At 44.9% G+C, this 21,797-nt stretch overlaps 1 protein-coding gene across 2 annotated transcripts in view; it reads left to right on the plus strand.

Annotated features, from left to right (window-relative positions):
- RFX4 (regulatory factor X4) overlaps positions 1-21,797 on the plus strand; it is a 72,560-nt gene that overhangs the window by 3,682 nt on the left and 47,081 nt on the right. The gene's annotated exons all lie outside the window — the stretch shown is intronic.

A 21,797-nucleotide genomic window follows, 5' to 3' on the forward strand; every position in this document is an offset into this window, starting at 1 on the left:
CAACAGGTTGGTACTTGAAAGGAAGTTTGCCCAACTTGAATGGATTTGTGGAAACACAGTGAAAAGCCTATGGCACTAAATAAAATGGGCATATCTTGCTTTTAATTTTTTTAAAAAATAGGAATGTAGAATCATAGAATTGTACAGTTGGAAGGAACCACGATAGATGTACAAATTTGAAATAAGGAAGGCGGGGGATGGGGAGAGTTGATCCACATGCCCAAGTAAATCCCTAAATTAAATCTCTACCAAAGAAATTGTAGGGGAAGGGAGGGGGGGTCGTTTTCTGTTGAGCAGCGGGGAGCTGAAGACTAATTGAAATAGGCCAGTGGCGGGACTGAGCCCGGCAGTCCAACTGGTGGTCATCCTCTACAATACTTCTGAAGCCTGTTCCCAGGATCCAGAAGCAAAAAAAGGGAAAGTGCCACCAAGTTAATTCCAGTTATATCTTCTTCTGAGACACTGATTAGCCTCAGAACCTATTTTTAACACTTAAGCTCTGCTCTGGAAACATTTGCAAATTTGCAAACAAAGGCAAACACCTGTGTGCATGCCCAGAGTGTTCCCTAGTACCTGCCGTGTAACAAAATACTGACCTCAAACACCAGTGATTAAAAGTTAGGGCCTTTAGGAGGGGGTTGCCTTATATGTCAGCACCCATCTTTTTAGAGCAGAATTGCTAAATATTTTTCTTTCTTTTTTTCATTAGAGGGCCACATTGACCCTTGGCCAGCACTTTAAGGGTGACATGCCTGTGATGGGTGCAGCCACCCACACAACTCTTGTGCATGTGCGTGCACACTCATGTGCATGTCCATGCAGATCAGCCGAGGAGTGGGGTGCGATGCGCACCCCATCAGAGTGCTTGGTGCTATCCACCCATCACTGTGCCTACTTCCCTTGTATTTTTTTACAGTTGCTAAAAATGGGGCAAAAGGAATACAGTGCTTAGAGGCTGGATCAGGCCCCAGAACTGGGGATAGCCACCTCTATTTTGAAAGCATTAGCCATTCCTGCCCGTGCTACATCGAGTGGGTATGATTCTGATGAGCTTGGGGATAGCAGTTTAGTCCTTTTTAGCTGGTCCCTTTTTCTTTACCCTGTTTTCACCCAAGCAGAATTTACAACACTAAGGAAGAGAGAAAGTCTGTGCAACAGGACATACAGCCAGGTTGGTGGTGATCATTCACTTATTGACTTTCTAACTGGGGGTGAGATGAAGGCATTATACACCATTCAAAGGGAGGCAGCCCTCCGATCCTCTTTGTTTTAATTCGACAATGAAACCAATGGAAAACGAAGGTTGTCTGTGTGTTTGTAGGGCAGGGGGTTGTTTATAGCCCTAATTAGTGAGCTGGTCCCCCTCCCCAAAGAGGGAGACATTCTCATTAAACAAAGATCTTAGTCAGTCAACCCACCAGATGTAGAAGGGCAAGGCACCTTTTTCTCAATCCGGTCCTCTTATCAACCCTTCAACCTGTCAGGTAAGGGCCTAGTCCACTTTCCTCATAGGTTATACCCTACCCTTCTTTCAGGAAGGAGGGGTGTGTGTAATTCCGTGTCCAAATGAGGAGATACAGTCCTAGCATTCTCCATCTTAGAAGATGCTGGTGCCTAGTTCCCAGTTACTTACTTGTTTCAAATTATTGCACAAATAAGTTGGTGAGAACCAAGTAGCCAACTTCAGCAGCATGTATAAAGGATGTTTTACAGTGTCTGCAAGGAAAGAGGGGGCAGCTGTGGCTACAGGGGGTCGGGTGTCCCAAAGCGGTTAGCCTTGGCTATTGTGACAGTCCCAGGAATGGCAAAGGAGGCCATGGGGAGGCCTGTCCTTGTTTTAAAGCACAGGGATGTATCCTGTAACCTAGTACATCTCTTCACTTGCGACTGAAGAGGCATACTTTCATAGAAAACCCCCTCCAGACTGGTTTTGTTTGCAGTTGTTTTACGCAACGTGTAGTTGAAACAATCATAGTGAATTAGTGGTGGTTTCATAATAGTTTGTCGGCATGTCATTCTGCATTGCTTCCCTCAGCTGCCAACATGAAATACAGTGGTACCTCAGGTTACATACGCTTCAGGTTACATACACTTCAGGTTACAGACTCCGCTAACCCAGAAATATTACCTCGGGTTAAGAACTTTGCTTCAGGATGAGAACAGAAATTGTGCTCCGGCGGTGCGGCGGCAGCGGGAGGCCCCATTAGCTAAAGTGGTGCTTCAGGTTAAGAACAGTTTCAGGTTAAGAATGGACCTCCGGAACAAATTAAGTACTTAACCCGAGGTACCACTGTGCCAATCAAGTTTTATTCAGCATTTAGTGGGTGACCTGTTTACTGAGCATTCTGACTGATTCGTTTGCAGGGAGGTTAGAAGTTGGCTAAAGCAAGTGTCGCCTTGCACTTTCGCAACCCGATCCTGCAGGTGTGTTGCGTAAGACCTCACAATCAGCTAGAATTGCACAACCTGGATTTGCCCTTCTGTAGTTGAAAAATACCAAGAGTTTGGAAGCCCCCAGTGAGCCAAAATTGATTAAGAGGGAATTTTCTGAAACTGCTAGGCAAAATGCTCCCAATCAGCTTTGCCACCTACAGAATTTTGAGAGGTGATGAAGTCTACCAAGCTACCTTTCTGCAACCTGTTTCTTTTTAATGTAACCCCTGAGGAAGTGGGTGGGAGAGTTCTCTCTTTCATTGTGAAAGTATATCTCTTTCAGACCAGTTCCTGTTAATCTGCAAAATTATATTTAAAATCAATATTCCTCCTCTCCCTCTCCCTCATCTTAGCCTGGAAAATTTGTCAGCAATTCATGTGGAAAAACGAGGGCCATTTCAAAAGTGTGAAATACTTGAATAATGAGATTTTTAAAAATTATATTTGAATATTTCAATGGTGTTTCTCTATTATTTTCCACCTGACAGACTATTAGTTGTAAATGAAAAGTATATGCTCTTCCTTAGCAATTCTGAATTCCTGTTTACAGAAAGTGCTATATTTTAAAGCTGTAAATAAAAAAGTTTGTGCTTGATGTTGTGGCCTTCTCATCTCAGATCAGTTATGAGTAGACTCGGGTCCATTTCCCCATTCCTTTCATTGCAAAGTTTAATAATTTAAGCTTCACAATGAGGGAAATGCTTGTCATTAAAGAAGTTGTAACTTCGCATTTTCTGATCAAACCTCAAGAGTTGGTCATTATTTCTGCACCCCCAGTGTCCCTGATTCCACCTTGGCTCATTTAGGATTTTCTGTCATGTGGTTTCACGTTAGTATTGTAGGGGTCACGTATGTGTGCAGAATGGCTAAATGGAGAAGAGCATTTCTGTCAAGTCAGATGACATTTTGTGTGTCCTTGAGGCCCGTATTCTGCTTTTTCACCAGTTTGACTGAGAACGGGGTCAGCACCTGTTCTGTGGACCCTCCTGATTTGGTCTGAATGTTTGCCATTCATTCTGCCATCCACAGTGGCGCCAGCGAGACTCCACTGCTGTGTATGTCCTTGGAGGAGATGGCGGGATGTGAATGTTTGTCTGTGTTCTAAAAAGGAGTTGTGGGTGTATGAAGGAAAAGCACCGTCTCTTCTTTCTTTTCTTACCTTTTTCCACCTGCCAGAGCCTTAGGAGGGAAAAGTGAAAAACTGTGTTGCACAGATTTAGCAACAAGTGTCTTGGAAAAAAAGTAGTGGAAGAAGCAAACAGGATATAATTGAGGGGGAAGATTTGGCTCTTAAATCATGGGCGATCCCTGCCACGTTTTGGAATATGCAGTGGGTTTGCCTCCCAAAGAGATCTGGAAACAGAGATGGACCCGATAGTCTGATGTTGTTACTGCAAGTGCTTTATGCCAAATTGCCAGTTCTGGGATTTGAAACCAGCCTATATGTTCTGCAGAATGAGGGACCCTCCAGAGTCCAAATGGGTGTTTTATTGCCGCTTTGAGAACCAGTTGTGGGACAAGGTGGGCCATTTGCCTTATCCAGCAGGCTCTTCTTAGCACAACAAAAGCACGTTTTGGACATTTGTGATATAGAAACTTAAGGGATTTCAGCAGGAAGATGCAGGATATGAATTGATTGGAAATGAAGCAGTCTGACTACCCCAAAACTATTGCAGGCACAAGTTGCATTGAAAGCAGGATTATGTATTATTATTATTATTCATATTAATAAATGATTGCCTTCCCTGCTAGCATCATGAGCCCAAAACTTCTGAAGGAGCTGTGAGTACCCTGAGCTGGTAGAATTCTGCGTTTTACCAATTCAAACTTCAGAGGATGTGTTTGTGGTGTAGATGTGATACATTTTGAATGCTCCCTCACATGAAGAAGCTTTCTGTAAATTAAAACAGGGCTGGGCAAACTTCAGGCTTGTCAGATCGACTTTGTTTCTTGCTAGAAAACCTCCTCTCCCCAAGACCTACCAGTGTGAACCAGGTGCAAAAGGCATGCACTTGCAATTAAAGAACAGAGTTCTAAAGCCTTATACTTGCTTTCACTACCAGAACTGAACGGAATTGAACACATAGTTCTTTCACACAAAAGGCAACTCCTGGTTAGCTTTCTTTATCTCATCATCAGTCAAAACCCTTTGTGGAAGTCACCCAGAGATGTACCTGTAGATCCCAATCTACCTTCTGCCTTAAAACACTATGGGAAAAGGTTTAGCAAAACCTCCTTACTGATGTGACACACAGGGAGGTTCTTTTTAATGTGGCAGAGCATTTTTAAAAATGACACCCACACACCTGTAGCTTCAAGTGGTGCCCTTCAGAATTCTACCCCTGCCTCCTGCATAATGTGTAGAAAGAATAATGCCAGAACTCATGCAACCTTTGAGCTGGAAGCCATTCCCACTAATGGCGATTGTGTGGAAATTGTTACCATCACCAAGGACCACTTTTCACCTTATTGACAGGCAGCAATGGCGTTTGCACCATGGTTCGAGCATCTATTTCTCTCTTTTGCACTTTCTGTGTAATGGGCACAATGGTGAAAGGAGTGAATTTCAGTCGGGTGGAGCTTACTCAATTCACCATGAGGATGATGTGCACATTCTTGCTTCAGTAATTAAATAAGAAGTGGAAAAGGAGGAAGTCGCTTGTCCTCTGTCGTTGCTGGCTAGTGATGTATGAAACTGCAAAGGAAAATTGTTTTTGGTGGTAAACTCTTCATTAAAATAGGCTCCAAGTCTGAGGGCCCATCCGGACTTCAGCTTAATGTGAATTGTGAACCGCTTGTGTCTCCTTTCATTTCCCTTTGTACATGTGCTGTTCTCCTTCAACTCCTTCTGTTCTTTCTCCTCCCTAAGACCAGAGATTCCCTATGCTCTGAAAAATCCAAATCAGAGAGCTACATCAATTGCATAGGGAATATCGGGTTTTAGGGAGGACAAAGTGTGGGAACAACAGTAGTTGAAGGAGATCGCCATTTGGATGAGGGAAAATTAAAGGAAACACAAGGACGAGCCCTGAGACTTTTTGTGATGATCAGTCCACAAAACTGATCTCTTTCCTGCCAAGTGGTACAGAGTGGTTAATTCACATACCCATGAACATTTTGGCAGGTTGGTATCTGGAGTGGCGTCGCAAGGGGGGGCGGGGGGTAGTGCGCCCCGGGTGCCATGTCTGGAGGAGTGACAAGAAGGCCCCCTGCGGGGTGCTCGCCCCGCCACACGCGGGGTGCTCGCCGCAGCCACACGTGGAGGATCACACCACCGTACGTATGGCGCTCAGGCGGCACCGGCGGCAAACAGCTACATACAATGCATGTGTGGTGTCGCACGCATGCGCTGTATGTAGCAGCGCCACACATGCGTCGTACGTAGTGGTGCAATGCATGCACAGCCGGCAGTTTGCCCCACCCTGGGTTTTGGTTAGCCTTCGTTCGCCCCTGGGTATCTGAACTTACCTGGGGTGTCAATATGTTCCTGATGACACAGTTCACTTGAGTTGTTGATCATCAAAATTCATTGAGCTCCTCGTGGGCTCATTGACACTTCAGATTGTGTTGGGCTTCCCCTTCCATCAGCCTCAGCCAGCACGATGTTGTGAGTTGTAGACCGAAAACATCTGGAGGGCAACAGGTTATCAATTCCTGATCTAGCAAAATATTGGCACAACTAACCAGCCTAGATTTGGATCCAGTTCATGCAACCACTTTGGGCCATCTTCCATCTGGCAGATTGTACAATTCCCAAAGTTCCCTGGGAAGAGGGATTGATTGTTAAGCCACTCTGGAAGCTGTAGCCCTGGAAGAGGAACAGGGATCTCTTAACAACTCTCAACAAACTACAGTTCCCAAGATTCTCTGGGGGAAGTCATGACTGTTTAAAGTGGTATTTTACTGCTTTAAGTGTATAGTGCAGATGGGGCCCAATATATGTTGGATCTTTCCCCCAAGACCTCTGTACAGCTAGATCTCAGAGGGCTTCAAAAATATTGACATGATAGGGGAGATAGAGAAGCACTATTCAAGTCTGATGTCCGTCCTTAGTCAGAGTGCTACCTATACCCTGACCAAGTGAGAAAAGTTTGCAAGGAAGAGTAACTACTAGCAGGTTTTCATAGCCACAGACTTGCTCCTAGTAGTGACATCTCCATGGTGATTGCAGGGAGACGTGTTTTCGGAGTGAGGTAGAGGGGTGCCCAGGGAAATAGCTGCTTGTAATTGTGGGAGGAAAGAAAGCAAAATATTATGAGTTTGCAGTTGTGCTTTAAGCAGCGATTGGAAGCAGGGGGCACCCGAAGAGAGGCCATGAGCCCACAACAAAGGGGGAAGGAGGGAGGTGGAGAGCAGGGATCCAATGGAGCATGCGTTGCCCTCCTTCCTCGGACAATGAGGGAGCCCCTGCAGCTTGCTGTGAAATAAAAACCATCCAGAAGAGAAGGGAAAGGAAACCCCGCAGAACAGCTCCCAACAAATCATTCTTAATCACTCATTAACAGTCCTGTCCAAACAAACTTGGGAGGGGACCAGCAGCATCCCTCCGGCCACCTCAGAGAGAGAGAGAGAGAGAGAGAGCAATATTCACCCAGGCCAAATTATTACTGGTGTAGCTCATTTCTTTTCATTCATTCTCATGGCCCTGGTTTGATGTTCCAAAGCTCCTTTCATGGGAGCACATTGGTTGCTCTGAAATGCTTAATGGGGTTCCCTTTGATCAGGGTAGCACTGAAAGAAGCCCGAAAAGAAAGAGCAGTGTAAGGCGGAGGGACAACACACACACACACACACACACACACACACACACACACACACACACGCCCTCAGGCAGCAATCCTGTACACACGGACCTGAGAGCAAACCCTTTCGAGGTAGACACTCATAGGATGGGACTGCTACTTCTGCATTTAAAACAAGCCACGCTCGTGACATTACTGGGACAAAGTTGGCCTTAATGGCGCCAGCGCTAAACGCTTCCTTTCAATACTATGTTTTGAAGTCAGTCAGGAACTCGGGAGGCAAAGAGAGCAGTGATCTTTTGCCCGTTTGTTGAGCTGTGTCCGGGCAGTGCCAAGGCCGTCCTATGTGCATCTGTAGTGACAATTGTTGGCCTCTCTGAATCAAAGGGACTTAGAACCTGGCTAGTGGAAAGCGAATCCTTGACCTCCTTAAAACTCTTTGTGGCACCCTGGATCCCCTTCAAATGTCACACGCTTCTTTCGGAGATGGTGCAAAGCAGCTGTTGGGTGGCAGAGTGCTGAACAGGGTCACATCCATACTGTGTGTTTAAAGTGCTCTTGTACCGCTTTAACAGGCATGGCTTTCACCCCCAGGAATTCTGGCAAGTTCACGAAGGGAGTTGAGAGACTCCTCACAGAGCTGCAATTCTCATTGCTGAAAATAAATGATGCTTCTGCTGAAAATACTGGAGTTGGAAAGCAAACATTTTGGGGAGGAAGCATCATCGGATACTTTAATAGCCATTCTGATACTGGTGTTTACAAAGTTGAGAAATGAACAGGTGAATGATGTGTTGTAGTTTTTATTTATAGTTTAGCAAAGGGGACCAGAACTTAGTGATGGAGCATGTTTTGCATGTGAAAAGTCCCACTCTCTAGTATCTCTTGTAGCAGGTGATATGTAAGGCCAGTGCTGGAGACCTGCTGTCAGTCAGAGTAGACAATTCTGGGTTAGATGGATAATTTAAGCATCCGACGGGGCATAAGGCAGCTTCCCTACGTTGTCCTACCTATATAGTAAGCAAAACTTATATTCCCATGTCGAGTGGAACAAATCCTCTGTTTGTTTAGAACACATGAGTGCACCATCTGCACCTGTACATTGAAAGAGGATCATACCACTTTGAAACGTCATGGCTTCTCATGAAGAATTCTGGGAACTGTAGTTTTTTAATGGTTGTGAGCTGCCCATTCCTCTCACAGAGCAACAGGTCCCAGAGTTCTCTGGGAAGAGGGGTCGATTATTAAACCGTTCTGAGAATTGCAGGTCTGGGAGGCGAATAAGGGCCTCCTAGCAACTCTCAGCACCAAAGAACAAAGTACTGTATTTTTCGCTCTATAAGACACACTTTTCCCCTCCTAAAAAGTAAGGGGAAATGTGTGTGCGTCTTATGGAGCGAATTCAGGCGGGAGGCGCTGCTCAGCGCTCCCTTTAAAGAGCCATGTGGAGCATGGGGGCTTTTCCCTAAGGAAGGGAAAGGGCTGCCCTTCTCCCTCCTAGGGGAAAAGCCCCCAAGAGCTGCACACACACTCCGCGCGCTCTTTAAAGGGAGCGCGGCTCTTGGGGGAGCCTTCCTCCTGCTGCCCGGGAGAGACTGCGCGCGGCTATCCCATAAGCCAGCTGTGCTGTGATCCCACTTGCTGTCCTGGCTTCTGGCTTAGCCGCGCACAGCCTCTTCTGGGCAGGGGGAGCCTTTATCCTGCTGTCCAGGAGAGGCTGTGCGTGGCTGTCCCATAAGCCAGAACAGCAAGAGGCTATCGCAGAAGCCAGATCCCTCTTGCTGTTCTGGCTTCTGGGATTCAGAATATTTCTTTTTCTTGTTTTCCTCCTCCAGAAACTAGGTGCGTCTTACGGTCTGGTGCGTCTTACAGAGCGAAAAATACGGTACAATTCCCAGGATTCTCTGGGGGAAGCTATGACTGCTTAAAGTGGTTTCATGCCGCTTTAAATCTAGAGTGCAGATGGGTCTGAGGCCTACATTTTTGCGTAGCCAACCAGCCGTATCATAGCCTCCCATGTGCTTAGCAACACACACACCCCGACTCTTTGCAGGCATTAAAAATGGGCAAGGAGGTTATAGTCTCTGATGGAGAAGTAGTATACTTGTTTGAGACGTTATATCAGAGTTGTTGGGAACTGCTAGTGAGAAGATGCTGAGGTGCTGTTGGCGGGTTTCCCACAGGCACCTTGGTTGGCCACTGTGAGAACAGGATGCTGGACTAGATAGGCCATTGGCCTGATCCAGCAGGGCTTTCCTTATGGTTTTATGTCCATATTCCATATGACTATGCTCAGCACTGTGGGTCATAAGTTGTGCAAGACTCCTTTAGAACCATTTAAGCGCAATATTCTTTTGACATATAAAGCAGAATATAATTGAGACAGCAGTATCACCACAGCTTACCTGGGCAGGATTAGGCTGCGACAGGACCACAACAAGGCTGGGGCCGCACAGGTGTACCAGCACAGTCAAACTGGTGCTCCCACCAGTCTATCGACACAGCCCCAACCATGCTGCCATCCTACCTAGCACCAACCTTATTCAGGAAAGCTGCAGCAAAGCCAGTACTGGGAGGACAACTCTGCCCAAACGTGAAGTTTACAAGCTGGCCTTCGGTGTTTTGAAGGCACATAAGAAGCTGCCTTATACTAAGTCCAGACTATTTGTCCATCTAGTCCAACAATCGCTGTCCCAGTCAGCAGGAGGTCTCTAGGGTCTTGGGCGGAGAGGGATCTTTCTCATTAACTGCTACCTAATCATGTCCAATGGAAAGGCCTGGGACTGAGCCAAGGCATATGCTCTGCTACTAAGCTACGGCCTCTCCCATTCACTCAACCACATATTTTCAATCTGAGTTGATTTTGTACCATGTCAGCCTTCCATGTCTTCACTGAGGGTCTTCTCTGTGGTGGCACCCCAGTTGTGGAATGCCCTTCCCTCTGAGGCCCACCTGGCCCTGATAATATCTTTGTTTCTGTATCTGGTTTTGTTGAAACCAGGCTGTTGATTCAGGCTTTGGGGTAATGTTGATAATGTTGAACCTGAACTGTGATTTGCCTGATGTTTTAAGACTGCTGCTTTTTTAGGGGGGGGTGTACACCTGCAGACCATTGATTGAAGATAGATGGTGGGTTAGAAATAGATAGATAGACAGACCGAATATGAATAGTTCAAAGTATGTTCAGATCACAGGCCAACCTACCCTCAGAGCTTTTGCTTTAGGCCATGAATACGTTCAACTATTCAAAAGGTTGGGAGGAATGTTCAATTTTATTTTATTTTGTGGACTGAATGTAAAAATAAGAGGCAACCCAGACAAGCTGAACCAATAAAAGGAAAAGAAGAAGCTTGGTAGGGGAGGCTATTTGCTAATGAAATGATGTGCTTTATGATAACACTATTCACAAGGTAAATGTGCATGCAGTGAGTACACTTGGAGGAATGTTCCCAACCACATGTAATTATGTACAGTTCAGTTGGGTCATGTGTAGTGACTAGACAGAAAGTTAGAGGTTGGGGATGGGACTTGCCGATATATGCCCACATACTTGACTTTACAGGGCTTGTATGATTGCAATGATTACCTGCTTTTTTTGTCTGAGGTTTATTTGTTTTCTGGTTCTGTGTGTGAGATAGGTGCATTGCTTGTTATTGGTTATGGGGTTCTAAGTATTGTCAGCTTTTCTTCTGTGAAATGGGCTTTTTTTGTGGCGCTGACAGTTGCTTAGATTTCCACATGCACCCCCTGGAGAACTTCTTTATGTACCTGCTGGACACATTTAACACCATAAAGCCTCGACCGAGAGTACAATACCAGCACATAGCTGTCAACCTTCCCTTTTATTGCAGGAAATTCCCTTATTCCAGTGCTATTTCCCACTGCTTCCCGCTGCTATCCCGGATTGTTAGATATCCCGTAGACTGTCCCCGGGACAGGTGAGGCTGCTGATCCCTTATTTTCAAATCTGAAAGTTGACAGCTATGTACCAGCATTGTATAGTTTTAGCGACTGATAGCCTTCTGAGTATTCCATCCTCAGAGCTCAATACCTGCCACCTTGGAAACAGCACAATTTTTTACTGCTGAAGGCAGAAGGCGAAATGTTTGCCATAAGAACTTAAATTTTCTATTTTGTTAATCACTGCAATACATTTATTTCTACAATTTGTAGAACGTTTTTCAACCAAAGTTCTCTAGGTGACTTACAGGGGTTAAAGCAACCAAAATTGCAGTGGGACGAACTAACCCACACAGCACCACAAAATAAGGAACAGAGGGAACTCGGCGGCAACAAACTTGAATGCAGAAGACTAAAAGCCACAGAGCTATAACTGTATGTAGCCATAATGTAATTTAAAAGGCCTGGGGAGATATCAAGGTTATATTGGGACTGGCCCAAGAAAAGATATTCAGTGCAGGTGCTAGAAGGGTCTTGCTGCGTGAGGTATTTCACTGCTGAAGGGGTGCCGACAAAAGGTCCTTTCAATATGTAGCTAAAATAGGCCATCCATACAAAAGGGGGGCATCCTCAATTTTGGGGGAAGCTCCAAAGTTTGCAGAAGTTGGAGGGGGGGGGAAAGCCCCATGGATGAATTACCGTAACCCTTAGAGAAGGTCACCAGTGAGGACTGAGCATGCTCAGTGAGCACGGAATGCTTGTGGGTTGTTGAGAAGAAGGAAAATGGAAAACTGGGTATGATGGAGAATGGACCATCCTGAACAGGAAGATCCTTCCAAGTTCTTTAAAATTCCTTTTTTCCCTCCCCATCCCATATTACATAATCGCACCAGAACCAAAATAGCTTCTAAAAATAAGCAAGCGTAGCCTGAACTTGTTCTTTCTGACCCGGGTTGACCCCAGCCAGCTAACTAATCCATCAGTTCAAGCTGCATATCTTTAACTTGTGCTAAATTCAGCTAATTTCATATCCAGCGATGAAGGTCTTGATCCTCTGGATCACAATCTGCTTCCAGTAGGCACAAGCTGACTCGTAGTTTCAAGGCTGTTGCAATGCACCCTCGGGAGGAGCCCTATTAGTGAATATAGTAATATAGTACATTAAATTAAAAATCTTTCCCCCATCCGTGCAAACAGTGAAGTATTGTTAATTCTCTGACTGCTTCCCACTTGTCTTTCCATTCGTCTGTACCGAATTGTAACTGGAATGGAAGACACCATCAGCTTTGACACTGAAATCCGGAGCAGCTGAGTAAACTGCCTTTTAAAACGGTAGCTGGGATGAAAGCTGATATAATGGATGTTTTGTTATTTGATAGATAATAAGGGGTGGAGGCAGTGTAATTGGTGGTAATTACAGCAATTGAGATTTATGGACTGCTTTCCAATATATGCGTATGCAAGGATAGCCAGTGTTGCACTACAACTCCCATCATCCTTGACCGTCGGTCATGCAGGCTGGAGCTGATGGGAGTTGTAGTCTGGAGGGCTCCACCTCAGCTACCCCTTCTCTAATGTTTTGTGTGTGGATGCATAAGGGAGCATGAGCTTTCTGTTGTGGGAGATCTCACTAGTGTAAATCTGCCTGAATACCAATTGTTTCCCCCTTGGTAGAGAAGGAGAAAGGATTATGTAATGTGCTTCCAGAATGCTTTGCCAGCAAGGCAGTTAAAAACAAAGTTGTTTAATACATTGTGCAACTCTGCAGGCGGCACCTTGTTGGTGGTGCCTGGCTGGCACTGACCCACGACAGGGCCTTTTCAGTGGTGGTTCCCAGTTGTGGAATACTTTTTAACTGTAACTGGTTTTAGCCGTATTTAAGTGTAATTGTTCTTAGAATGGTTTGTGAGTGTTTTAGTATGAAACTGCTTTAGTTTTTGTTTTTAAATTGTGTATCTGTTTGCCTCCCTGGGGTACTTGGGGAGGATTGGTGCTGCCACACCAAAAGACTATCAGTTGTTCAGATGCAGGTCAGCACACAAGATGCAAAGTTCAGCAGCGTAGTTAATTCTTTATTCAAGAAAACGGCATACAGCTCAGCAATACCTCCTGACCAGACTTGCCCCTATTAAGCAGCTGCCAGGACTGACAGTTCCTGCTTTCCACTAGATCTTGGTCCCTGCAGGATGTTTCGCAAGCAGCCTCAAACTATGTCAGGGCACCTGTAATCCTTGGAGTCAAGGCGGGAGTGGAGCTTGTCGCCACAGGAGAGGCAGACTCCTGGGATCCTCCCTCAGCCTCTTTCCCCCGCTCCTCTTCTTCAGCCTCTGAGTCTGAGCTGTTCCCTGTCACAGGCTCATCTTGCTCACTAGAGCCTGTTGCTTCTTCAGCATCCAACCATTTCTCCCACCCTTCTCCCGCTGACCTCTCCTCAGTGTCCCACCACCAATCCCCGGGCTCTGAGCCTTCCTCCTCGGGGGATTCCCTTGGGGGTTCCCCAGCTGGTACCTTCCACCAGTCCTCGTCATCTAGCCTGTCCCTGACAAGGACCAACTCCTTACAGATGCCAAATGGGCAGTGTGTGGCACTTGGATAAGCATAAGTTCTGCAGATCGAAAAGTCATAACCTGCCTGAGGCAAAGGACAAACCCACTCCCATCCCACCTAGAGAAGGCTGACCAGACTGGCAGCTGACTCTTGCTTCAACACTTGCGGCAGGAGGATCGTGATGTCCAAAACTGGCCTAAGGCATTTTGCCACCTGAGGTGAAGGACAGTGTGGAGGCCCACCTTCCAGAAGCTCACCAGACTGGCTGTCAAATCTTATTCCAGCACTAGACAGTATCCTCCACCACACCTGAGAGAAACAAGCTAGCTGTGTTGTACACTCAGCTCTGACCTACAACACCTTGCTGCCACACCCCACACATCTTGGCCCCTGCTCCTGGGGTGGTTGCCTCACTCTTCCCAAAGGTAGGGCCACTGCACTCAAGGGCTGCAGTCTATCTTAGGGATATGGGGATGCTTCATGGCACCCACAGATCTGTCCTCCAACAGAGATGAGGGGCTGAGGGGCTCAAGAGTAGTAACTGAAAGAGCTTGCATGGCTGCTTGCCCCCAGTGCCACATACATAGTAGCACCTGCTGCCTGAGGCAGCCACTTCACCTTGCCCAATGATAGGGTTGGTTCTGAACTCTGCTGGTGTCATCTCTAGGATTCATCTCTGTGCATGCTCAGAATTAATATTTATTTTGCAATGTGAATGAGAACCTTGCTCAAGCACTTTTTATTTAAGAAACTCATCCATGTTGTTTGGAGCTTTTTTGGAGAGGGGTTGCTGTCGTTTACCAGCATCACCTCTTATAATATCCACCCACCCACCCACACTTTTCTGGGATGGCACATAGCTGTGCAAAACTGTTAGCTGTTACGTCCAGGTTTAAACTGGTAAAAAATAGGTAAAGCAACAAGGATTTTCCCCCTTTATGATTTGTTTGATTACCTTCTTCCTTAATTGCTTCCACCTATTGCTCACGCATGGATGAACAGCTTGCTTTTAGAAACAATCTTTTGCATTAATGTAGAATAAAAGCTTTGCACGTTTTAAAAAGGAACAGGAGTTCTGTCAATGGAAAGTTTTGGCTGACAGTTGAAGGTCCGGGTTTTGCAAACTCTGTCTCAGCACTGCTGTCCTCAGACTGACAGAGACAATAAGCAGGCATCTCATAATTTAAACCATATATATGAATGATGGTAAGGACAACAAAATGCTTTCAGTGCTGGGTGGCGATGTGGGGAACTGAATTTCAGTCACATGGGTGGCCCAGTCTGCTCACCTCTCACTTCTCTTTGTTGGATCATTTCCACTATGAGCCTTGGTACACAGACCATCTATTGAGCAACTTGGTATTCAGCGGCAAGTATTATTCAAGACTAGATGCTTGTTTTGTTGCATCTAAAGGAAAAGAGTAAGAAGACTCCCCCTCCCCCCTTTTATGTCCTCTAGGCTGTCTTCCACTTCCATCAGAGGAGAACTGAGCTCCACAGTTTTGAGACACGTTAGCGCAGAGCCTTTTCGGAGGGTGGGCCAAAGGACCGGGCCGGGGGGGGGGGGAGAGAAAATGAGAGATAGGGAGGAGAGAGAAAGAGAAACGCATCATTACTTTTGCACGAATCCTTTTGTATCTATTAGCAGGAAAACATTGGGGGCCCAAGTTTTTCTTTACAATCAAATAACCAGATTAAAAACTCTGCAAGTGTAGCAGAAGCAGAATGTTCCCTGGAATAATGTTTATAGCCCACCCTAAGTCATACAGCTGTAATGCTCTCGCCAGAACTCAGGGATATGTGATGAAGCTGAATTTTGGAAGAGTCAGGCAAAAAAAAGCACTTCTTCCCATAGCACATAATTAAATGGTGCCAGCATTAGCTCCCACAAGAGGCAGTGGTAGCCACCAACTGAGATGGCTTTAAAAGAGGATAAGACATATTCCTGGAGGAGAAAGTTATCAGTGACTGCTAACCCTGATGGCTGTCAAAATAAAAAAAATCCTTCCAGTAGCACCTTAAAGACCAACTAAGTTAGTTCTTGGTATGAGCTTTCGTGTGCATGCACACTTCTTCAGATACACCCTGACGGCTGTTTTCAGCTTCCCAAGGTCAGAGGCAGCAGGTTTATCATTACTAGTTGCTGGAAACTGCAGGAGGAAATAGTGCTCTTATGAGAAAGCTCCTGCTTGTGAGTTTCCCATAGGCATCAGGTTGGCCACTGTGAGAATGGTGGGTGAGGGGAGCTGGATTAGATGGGCCATTGGCCCATCCTAATCCTGCAAGCTCTTCTTATCTTCTTATGAACAGCACCTATGGGGTTGGTGCTTCGTATCATGACCCTTTCGTGTGCAACGGCTCGTTGTGCACATTGACTACTGGAGTAGTGAACTTCTTGCTACCTCCAAGCCACTGCCAGGAATGTTTTGTGGTGCCGCATGGCGAGAAGGCACATCAGGGTGCTGAATGCAGCCAGTTTCCTCAGGCAGCCTGAGCTGTACTGATTTCTGTAGAACAGGATGGGGTTTTTTTTCAGTCTGAGGGCCTCATTCCTTCTTGGGAAGCCGCCTGGGGGCTGCATACCAGTAACAGGCCAGGGACAAAAACTGGGTGGTGAAATTTATGTGGCTCTTACCTTTGAATGGTAAGCAACATTTCAGCTACACAAAGGTCAAAGTCTTCTGCAGACATCCACACTGTACACACGTCTTTCCATCTTCCACCCAGGCAAGAAGCACCAGGAGGCTTTGGTGTAGTTTGGGGAAAGAGAGCATGTACTGTACTGGAACAGGGTGTGACATGGAGATTCAGCTCTTGGGCCTGAGGTTCCCCGCTGCTGCTGTAGAATTTACAGGGACCTGCTAACTTCTTCTAGGACTCCTGAGAACTGTGGCTTGTTAAGGATGCTGAGAGACCCCTATTTCCCTCAGAGAATTACAGTTCCCAGAGTGGTACAGTGGAACCTCGGTTGTCGAACACTTCGGATGTCGAATGTTTTGGCTTTCGAATGCCAACAACCTGGAAGTGAATGCTTCTGTTTTTGAATGCATCTCAGAATTCAAATGGCTTCTGAGGCACATTTCTCCATTTTTTCAACAGATTTTACTGACTGGCAATTGCGCCTCGGTTGTTGAACGTTTTGAAAGTTTAACAGTCTTCCAGAGTTGATTATGTTCAACAACCGAGGTTCCACTGTATAACAATTAATCCTTTTTCGAACTTCCGGGGGCGGCGCGAAACTGCAATGGCGGTCCTCTTCGTTCTCTGAAGAGGGGCTCCGCGGAAAAGGGTCGTTCGCTGCGGCATAGCGACGACCCATCAAGATAAACCACGGGTAGAGTGAGCCCGTGGCCGTGGGACTCGGCGGGCACCAGAAGCTGCTCTGAAAACACAGAAGGGACCCCGTAAGGAGACCCGGAGTGAAGGAGGGGTAGCGGTGCTGTGAGTTCATCGCTCTTTCCGCGGAAGTGAAGCCGCGCGGCTGTTGCAGATGAGCGCTGATCCTTCTTCCTAAAATCAACACCAAACTGCAAGTAACACACCCGTGAGTAAAGGGGTTTAAAATTTGGCAAAGAATTTCGTAAATTTGGCTGAAAGCGGGAGACGAGAAAAAGGAAGTCCGTCTTCCGACATTGCTGACAAGATTAAAGCAAAGCTTTAAAAAGCGGAAAGCGCTTGAAACGGGACTGTGGGAAGCTTTAACTTCTTCGTGCTATCAGACCTGCTTGTTTTTTTAAAACTGAAGGTGGAAATGGACATTGACTAAAAGAAGTAGTAAATGGGGACTTTCCTCCTATCTTTTTTCTTCTTTGGGCTGTATTTTTAAGGAGCCAGATCGTCGGGCTGCCAGAGAGGGAGACTGTGTCAAACTGCGGAAACAGTTGTAAAAACTTTGCTGGAACGTAACTGCTACATTTGAGCAGAAAAGATTGGATGGGATACTGTTGCAAGCACCTCTTGTGAAACTTTGTTGAACTATAAAAGGTGCTTTGGGAAACTTTGAGTTTCTGAAGGGACTGTTGGACTATTGGATTTACTGTCTTGAAATAATTTGGAACTTTAATGGCGGATTACTTCCTTCTTTGTCTTTGAAGCCTGGTGGCACTCCCCCTACAGGGCTTTCGGATTATAAAACCCTGGGAACTGACTTTTGTTTTGAATTCCACTTTGCTGGTTGTTTACTTCTGAATTTGTCTCTCCCATGGAACAACAGACAATCTGACCTTGAACACTGACAGATGTGTAATGAGTGGTGCAGGGAGAACAAGAGCATCCAAAGCTAAGGAATCTAAAGAGACCAAGGAAAAAGAAAAAGAAAGAAAACCAACACAATTTGTACAAACAACACTGACCCAAGGACGCCGATCGTCGGTTCCAGCTGTACTGGTGTCTCAGAGGGAAGGGGAAATAACCGAGAAGTCCACTGAAGAAGATATGGCAGCAGGTGGGTCAGATACATTATTAAAACAAATATTGGAGCAACTATCAAGTTTAAACCAGAAAGTGGACGATCAATCTTTGAAAATAGATAAAGCGACCTCGTCGATTCAAAAATTGACTGAACAAGTTTCCCAGCACACGCAAGCTATAGAGAACTTGCAAGGAGCAACAGCGGAAAACCGGGAACTAGCTGGAGAAGCAATTCAGAAAGTGGGAGCTTTACAAAAAGAAGTTGAAGAAATTAAAGGAGAAGTCAAGCCCCTGCACAAACAGGTGGGTGAACAACAAATTTATCTGTCAATGGTGGAACTGAAAAATCGCGAGAGCAACATCAAATTGAGAGGCATCCCGGAACTCGAGCAAGGTGACCTGATTGGATACTTGACGCAGGAATTCACGAAGTTCTGGGGTTTAAAGGAGGATACAGATTTCAGGATTGTCTCGGCATATAGACTGGGAAGATTGGTAAGGAAAGACAGATCCAGGGACTGCTTGATAATTTTAAGATCAAAGGAAGAGAGAGATAAGATCCTAGGTCTTCACTTCAAAAAAGCAATTGAAATTCAAGATAAAAGGGTGGAAATTTACAGAGATATTCCGAGACAGTTGTTGGACCTCAGAGCCACCTATACAGAACTAGCAAAATTGCTGAGATACAACGCAATTCCCTATAGGTGGGAGTTCCCACAAGGATTATCCTTCACCTACAAAGAAAGGAAGGTCAAAATTAGAACACCTGAAGATAACCAAAAGTTCCTTCACGACCACGGAGAAGATCTCCAAAAAGGAACAGATTGGCTTCCAACCCTACCAACACCAATATTGCCTGGAGGCGGGCCAACGCCTGCACCCTCGGGATCTGAGCAAAAGGAAGGCACCTCACCCTAAGAACATCTTAATTAGAACAGGATGTCTCTGCAGCTACTTAGTTGGAATATAAATGGCGGGAATTCTCCGGAAAAAAGAAGGAGGATATTTCATATTCTAAAAAAAGAACAATTGGATGTAATATGCCTCCAAGAAACACATGTGACTAGGCTCCATAGGAAAGTATTAATCAATAAAAGACTTGGCCAAGAATTTATCTCATCTGACAAAGTTAAAAAAAGAGGTGTTGTAATTTATGCAAAGGAGAACCTGTCACCAAAATTTTTATTTAAAGATGACCATGGAAGAACTCTCGCAATTGAAATTCAAACACAAGGAGAGAAGATTTTGATATTAGGAATTTATGCCCCAAATGATGGAAAATCAGAATTCTACAAGAAGCTGCATGAGACAATGATGGACTATCTGGATTATTCTAACATTATTGTGATGGGAGATATGAATGGGGTGGTGTCAACAAATATGGACAAATCCCAAAACCAAAACTTAACAACAGACGGCAGACTTCCTAAAACTTTTTTTGAAATGACAGACAATATGGACTTGATTGACATTTGGAGGACAAGGAACCCCTTGGGTAAAGAAGGAACCTTCTTTTCTGAGGCCCACCTGTCATGGACACGAATCGACCAAATTTGGATATCTAGAGGGATGGCACCGAAAACAAGAAAAGTGGAAATCTGCCCAAAAACCTGCTCCGACCATAACGCCTTGAAAATGGAATTGAGACTCATCCCAACTGGATCCTTCAGATGGAGAATGAATGACACCTTGTTGAGAGATCAAGAGATTGTTAAGAAGGCCCAAAAAACCCTAAAGGACTATTTTGAAATAAATTTGAACACCACGGTGGAGAAAAGAATAATCTGGGACGCAAGTAAAGCTGTAATGAGAGGGTTTCTGATACAACAGAATACAATAAAGAGAAAATTTTGGAATGGAAAAAAGGAAAAAATTCTAGAGAAAATAAGTGAAGGAGAGAAAAAGCTGAGAACCAAACCAAAGTCAAAAGAGGTGCTAAGAGAGATCAAATTCCATCAAGCACAATATTCGAAATTGATCAATCAAGAGATTGAATGGAAAATTAAACAAATGAAGCAAAGATCGTTTGAATCAGCAAACAAATGTGGAAAGTTGTTAGCTTGGCAGTTGAAAAAAAGACAAAAGCTAAACACGGTTACAAATTTGGAGATTCAAGGAAAAATAGTTCAGAAACCAGAAGAAATAAGAAAGTGCTTCCACAGATACTTCAAAGAGCTTTACGCACAGGGGCCTCAGAAAGAATCGGAAATAGATCAATTTTTGAGGATAAATGGATTATCTAAAATAAGTCAAGATAAAAGATCAATCCTTAACAGCAAAATAACTCAACAGGAAATTGAAGGTGCCATTCAAAATATGCAGCTGGGCAAATCTCCAGGCCCGGATGGACTCACCTCCAAATATTATAAGACTCTGAAGGAGTTCCTGATACAACCGTTGTTGGAGGTCTGTAACCAGATCATGGAGGGGAGGAAGGCACCGGAAACGTGGAAAGAAGCATTCATCACATTGATTCCCAAGTCAGAAAGGGAAAAGACCCAGCTTAAGAACTACCGTCCCATCTCACTCCTGAACGTGGATTACAAAATATTTGCAGACATTTTAGCAAATAGACTTAAAAATGTACTAAATGAAGTAATTCACAAGGACCAAGCAGGCTTTCTCCCTGGTAGACACATGTCTGACAACACCAGGAACATTATTGATATATTGGAGTTGTTGCGAATTAGAAACACAAGGGCTGCTTTAATCTTTATTGATGCGGAGAAAGCATTTGACAACATTTCTTGGATGTTTATGAAGAAAAACTTGAAAGGGATGGGAGTGGGACGGGGGTTTGAAAATGGATTAGAAGCAATCTATTCAGAACAAAAAGCTAAACTGATAGTGAACAATGTGGTATCGGAGGAACTCCAAATTGAAAAAGGGACACGACAGGGGTGCCCTCTATCCCCTTTGTTATTTATTTCTGTTCTGGAGGTATTGCTGAATATGATCAGGGAGGACCAGTTGGTGCAGGGTATAGTGGTCGGAGCGAAACAATACAAACTGAAAGCTTTTGCAGATGATCTAGTCTTGACAGTACAGGAGCCAGAATCTAGTACAAAAAGAGTTCTGGAACTTATCTTGGAGTTTGGTCGGGTGGCGGGATTTAAGCTAAACAAACAAAAAACAAAGGTTTTGGTCAAAAATCTGACACCTACAGAGATAGAGGGGTACCAGAAAGAGACAGAGCTAAGTGTGGTTAAAAAAGTGAAATACCTGGGGGTATCCTTGTCCACTAAAAACTTAAATCTTTTTAAAGATAATTATGAAAAATGTTGGTTGGAAATTAAAAAAGACTTGGATATTTGGTCAAGATTGAAACTTACCTTGTCAGGACGAATCGCAGCTATAAAGATGTGTGTTTTGCCAAAAATGTTATTCTTGTTTCAAACCCTTCAGGTCGTGGACAGAATGGAATGTTTTGGAAAATGGCAGAAGGATATATCTAAGTTTGTCTGGCAGGGCAAAAAGCCCCGAATAAAATTTAAAATATTAACTGACTCAAAAGAAAGAGGGGGGTTTGCCCTGCCGGATTTAAGGTTGTACTACGAAGCTGCAGCCTTCTGCTGGTTGAAGGATTGGTTTCTGTTGGAAAACACCGATGTCCTAGATCTGGAAGGGTTTGATAATGTGCACGGTTGGCATGCATATCTGTGGTATGACAAGGCGAAGGTTCACAAACTGTTTAAAAACCATATTGTCAGAAAATCAATTTTTGCCGTCTGGATGAAGTACAAGGACTTACTAGAAAGTAAGACC

Source organism: Podarcis bocagei, assembly GCF_964188305.1.
Source record: "Podarcis bocagei genome assembly, chromosome: 10".
Classification (NCBI taxonomy): Eukaryota; Metazoa; Chordata; class Lepidosauria; order Squamata; family Lacertidae; genus Podarcis; species Podarcis bocagei.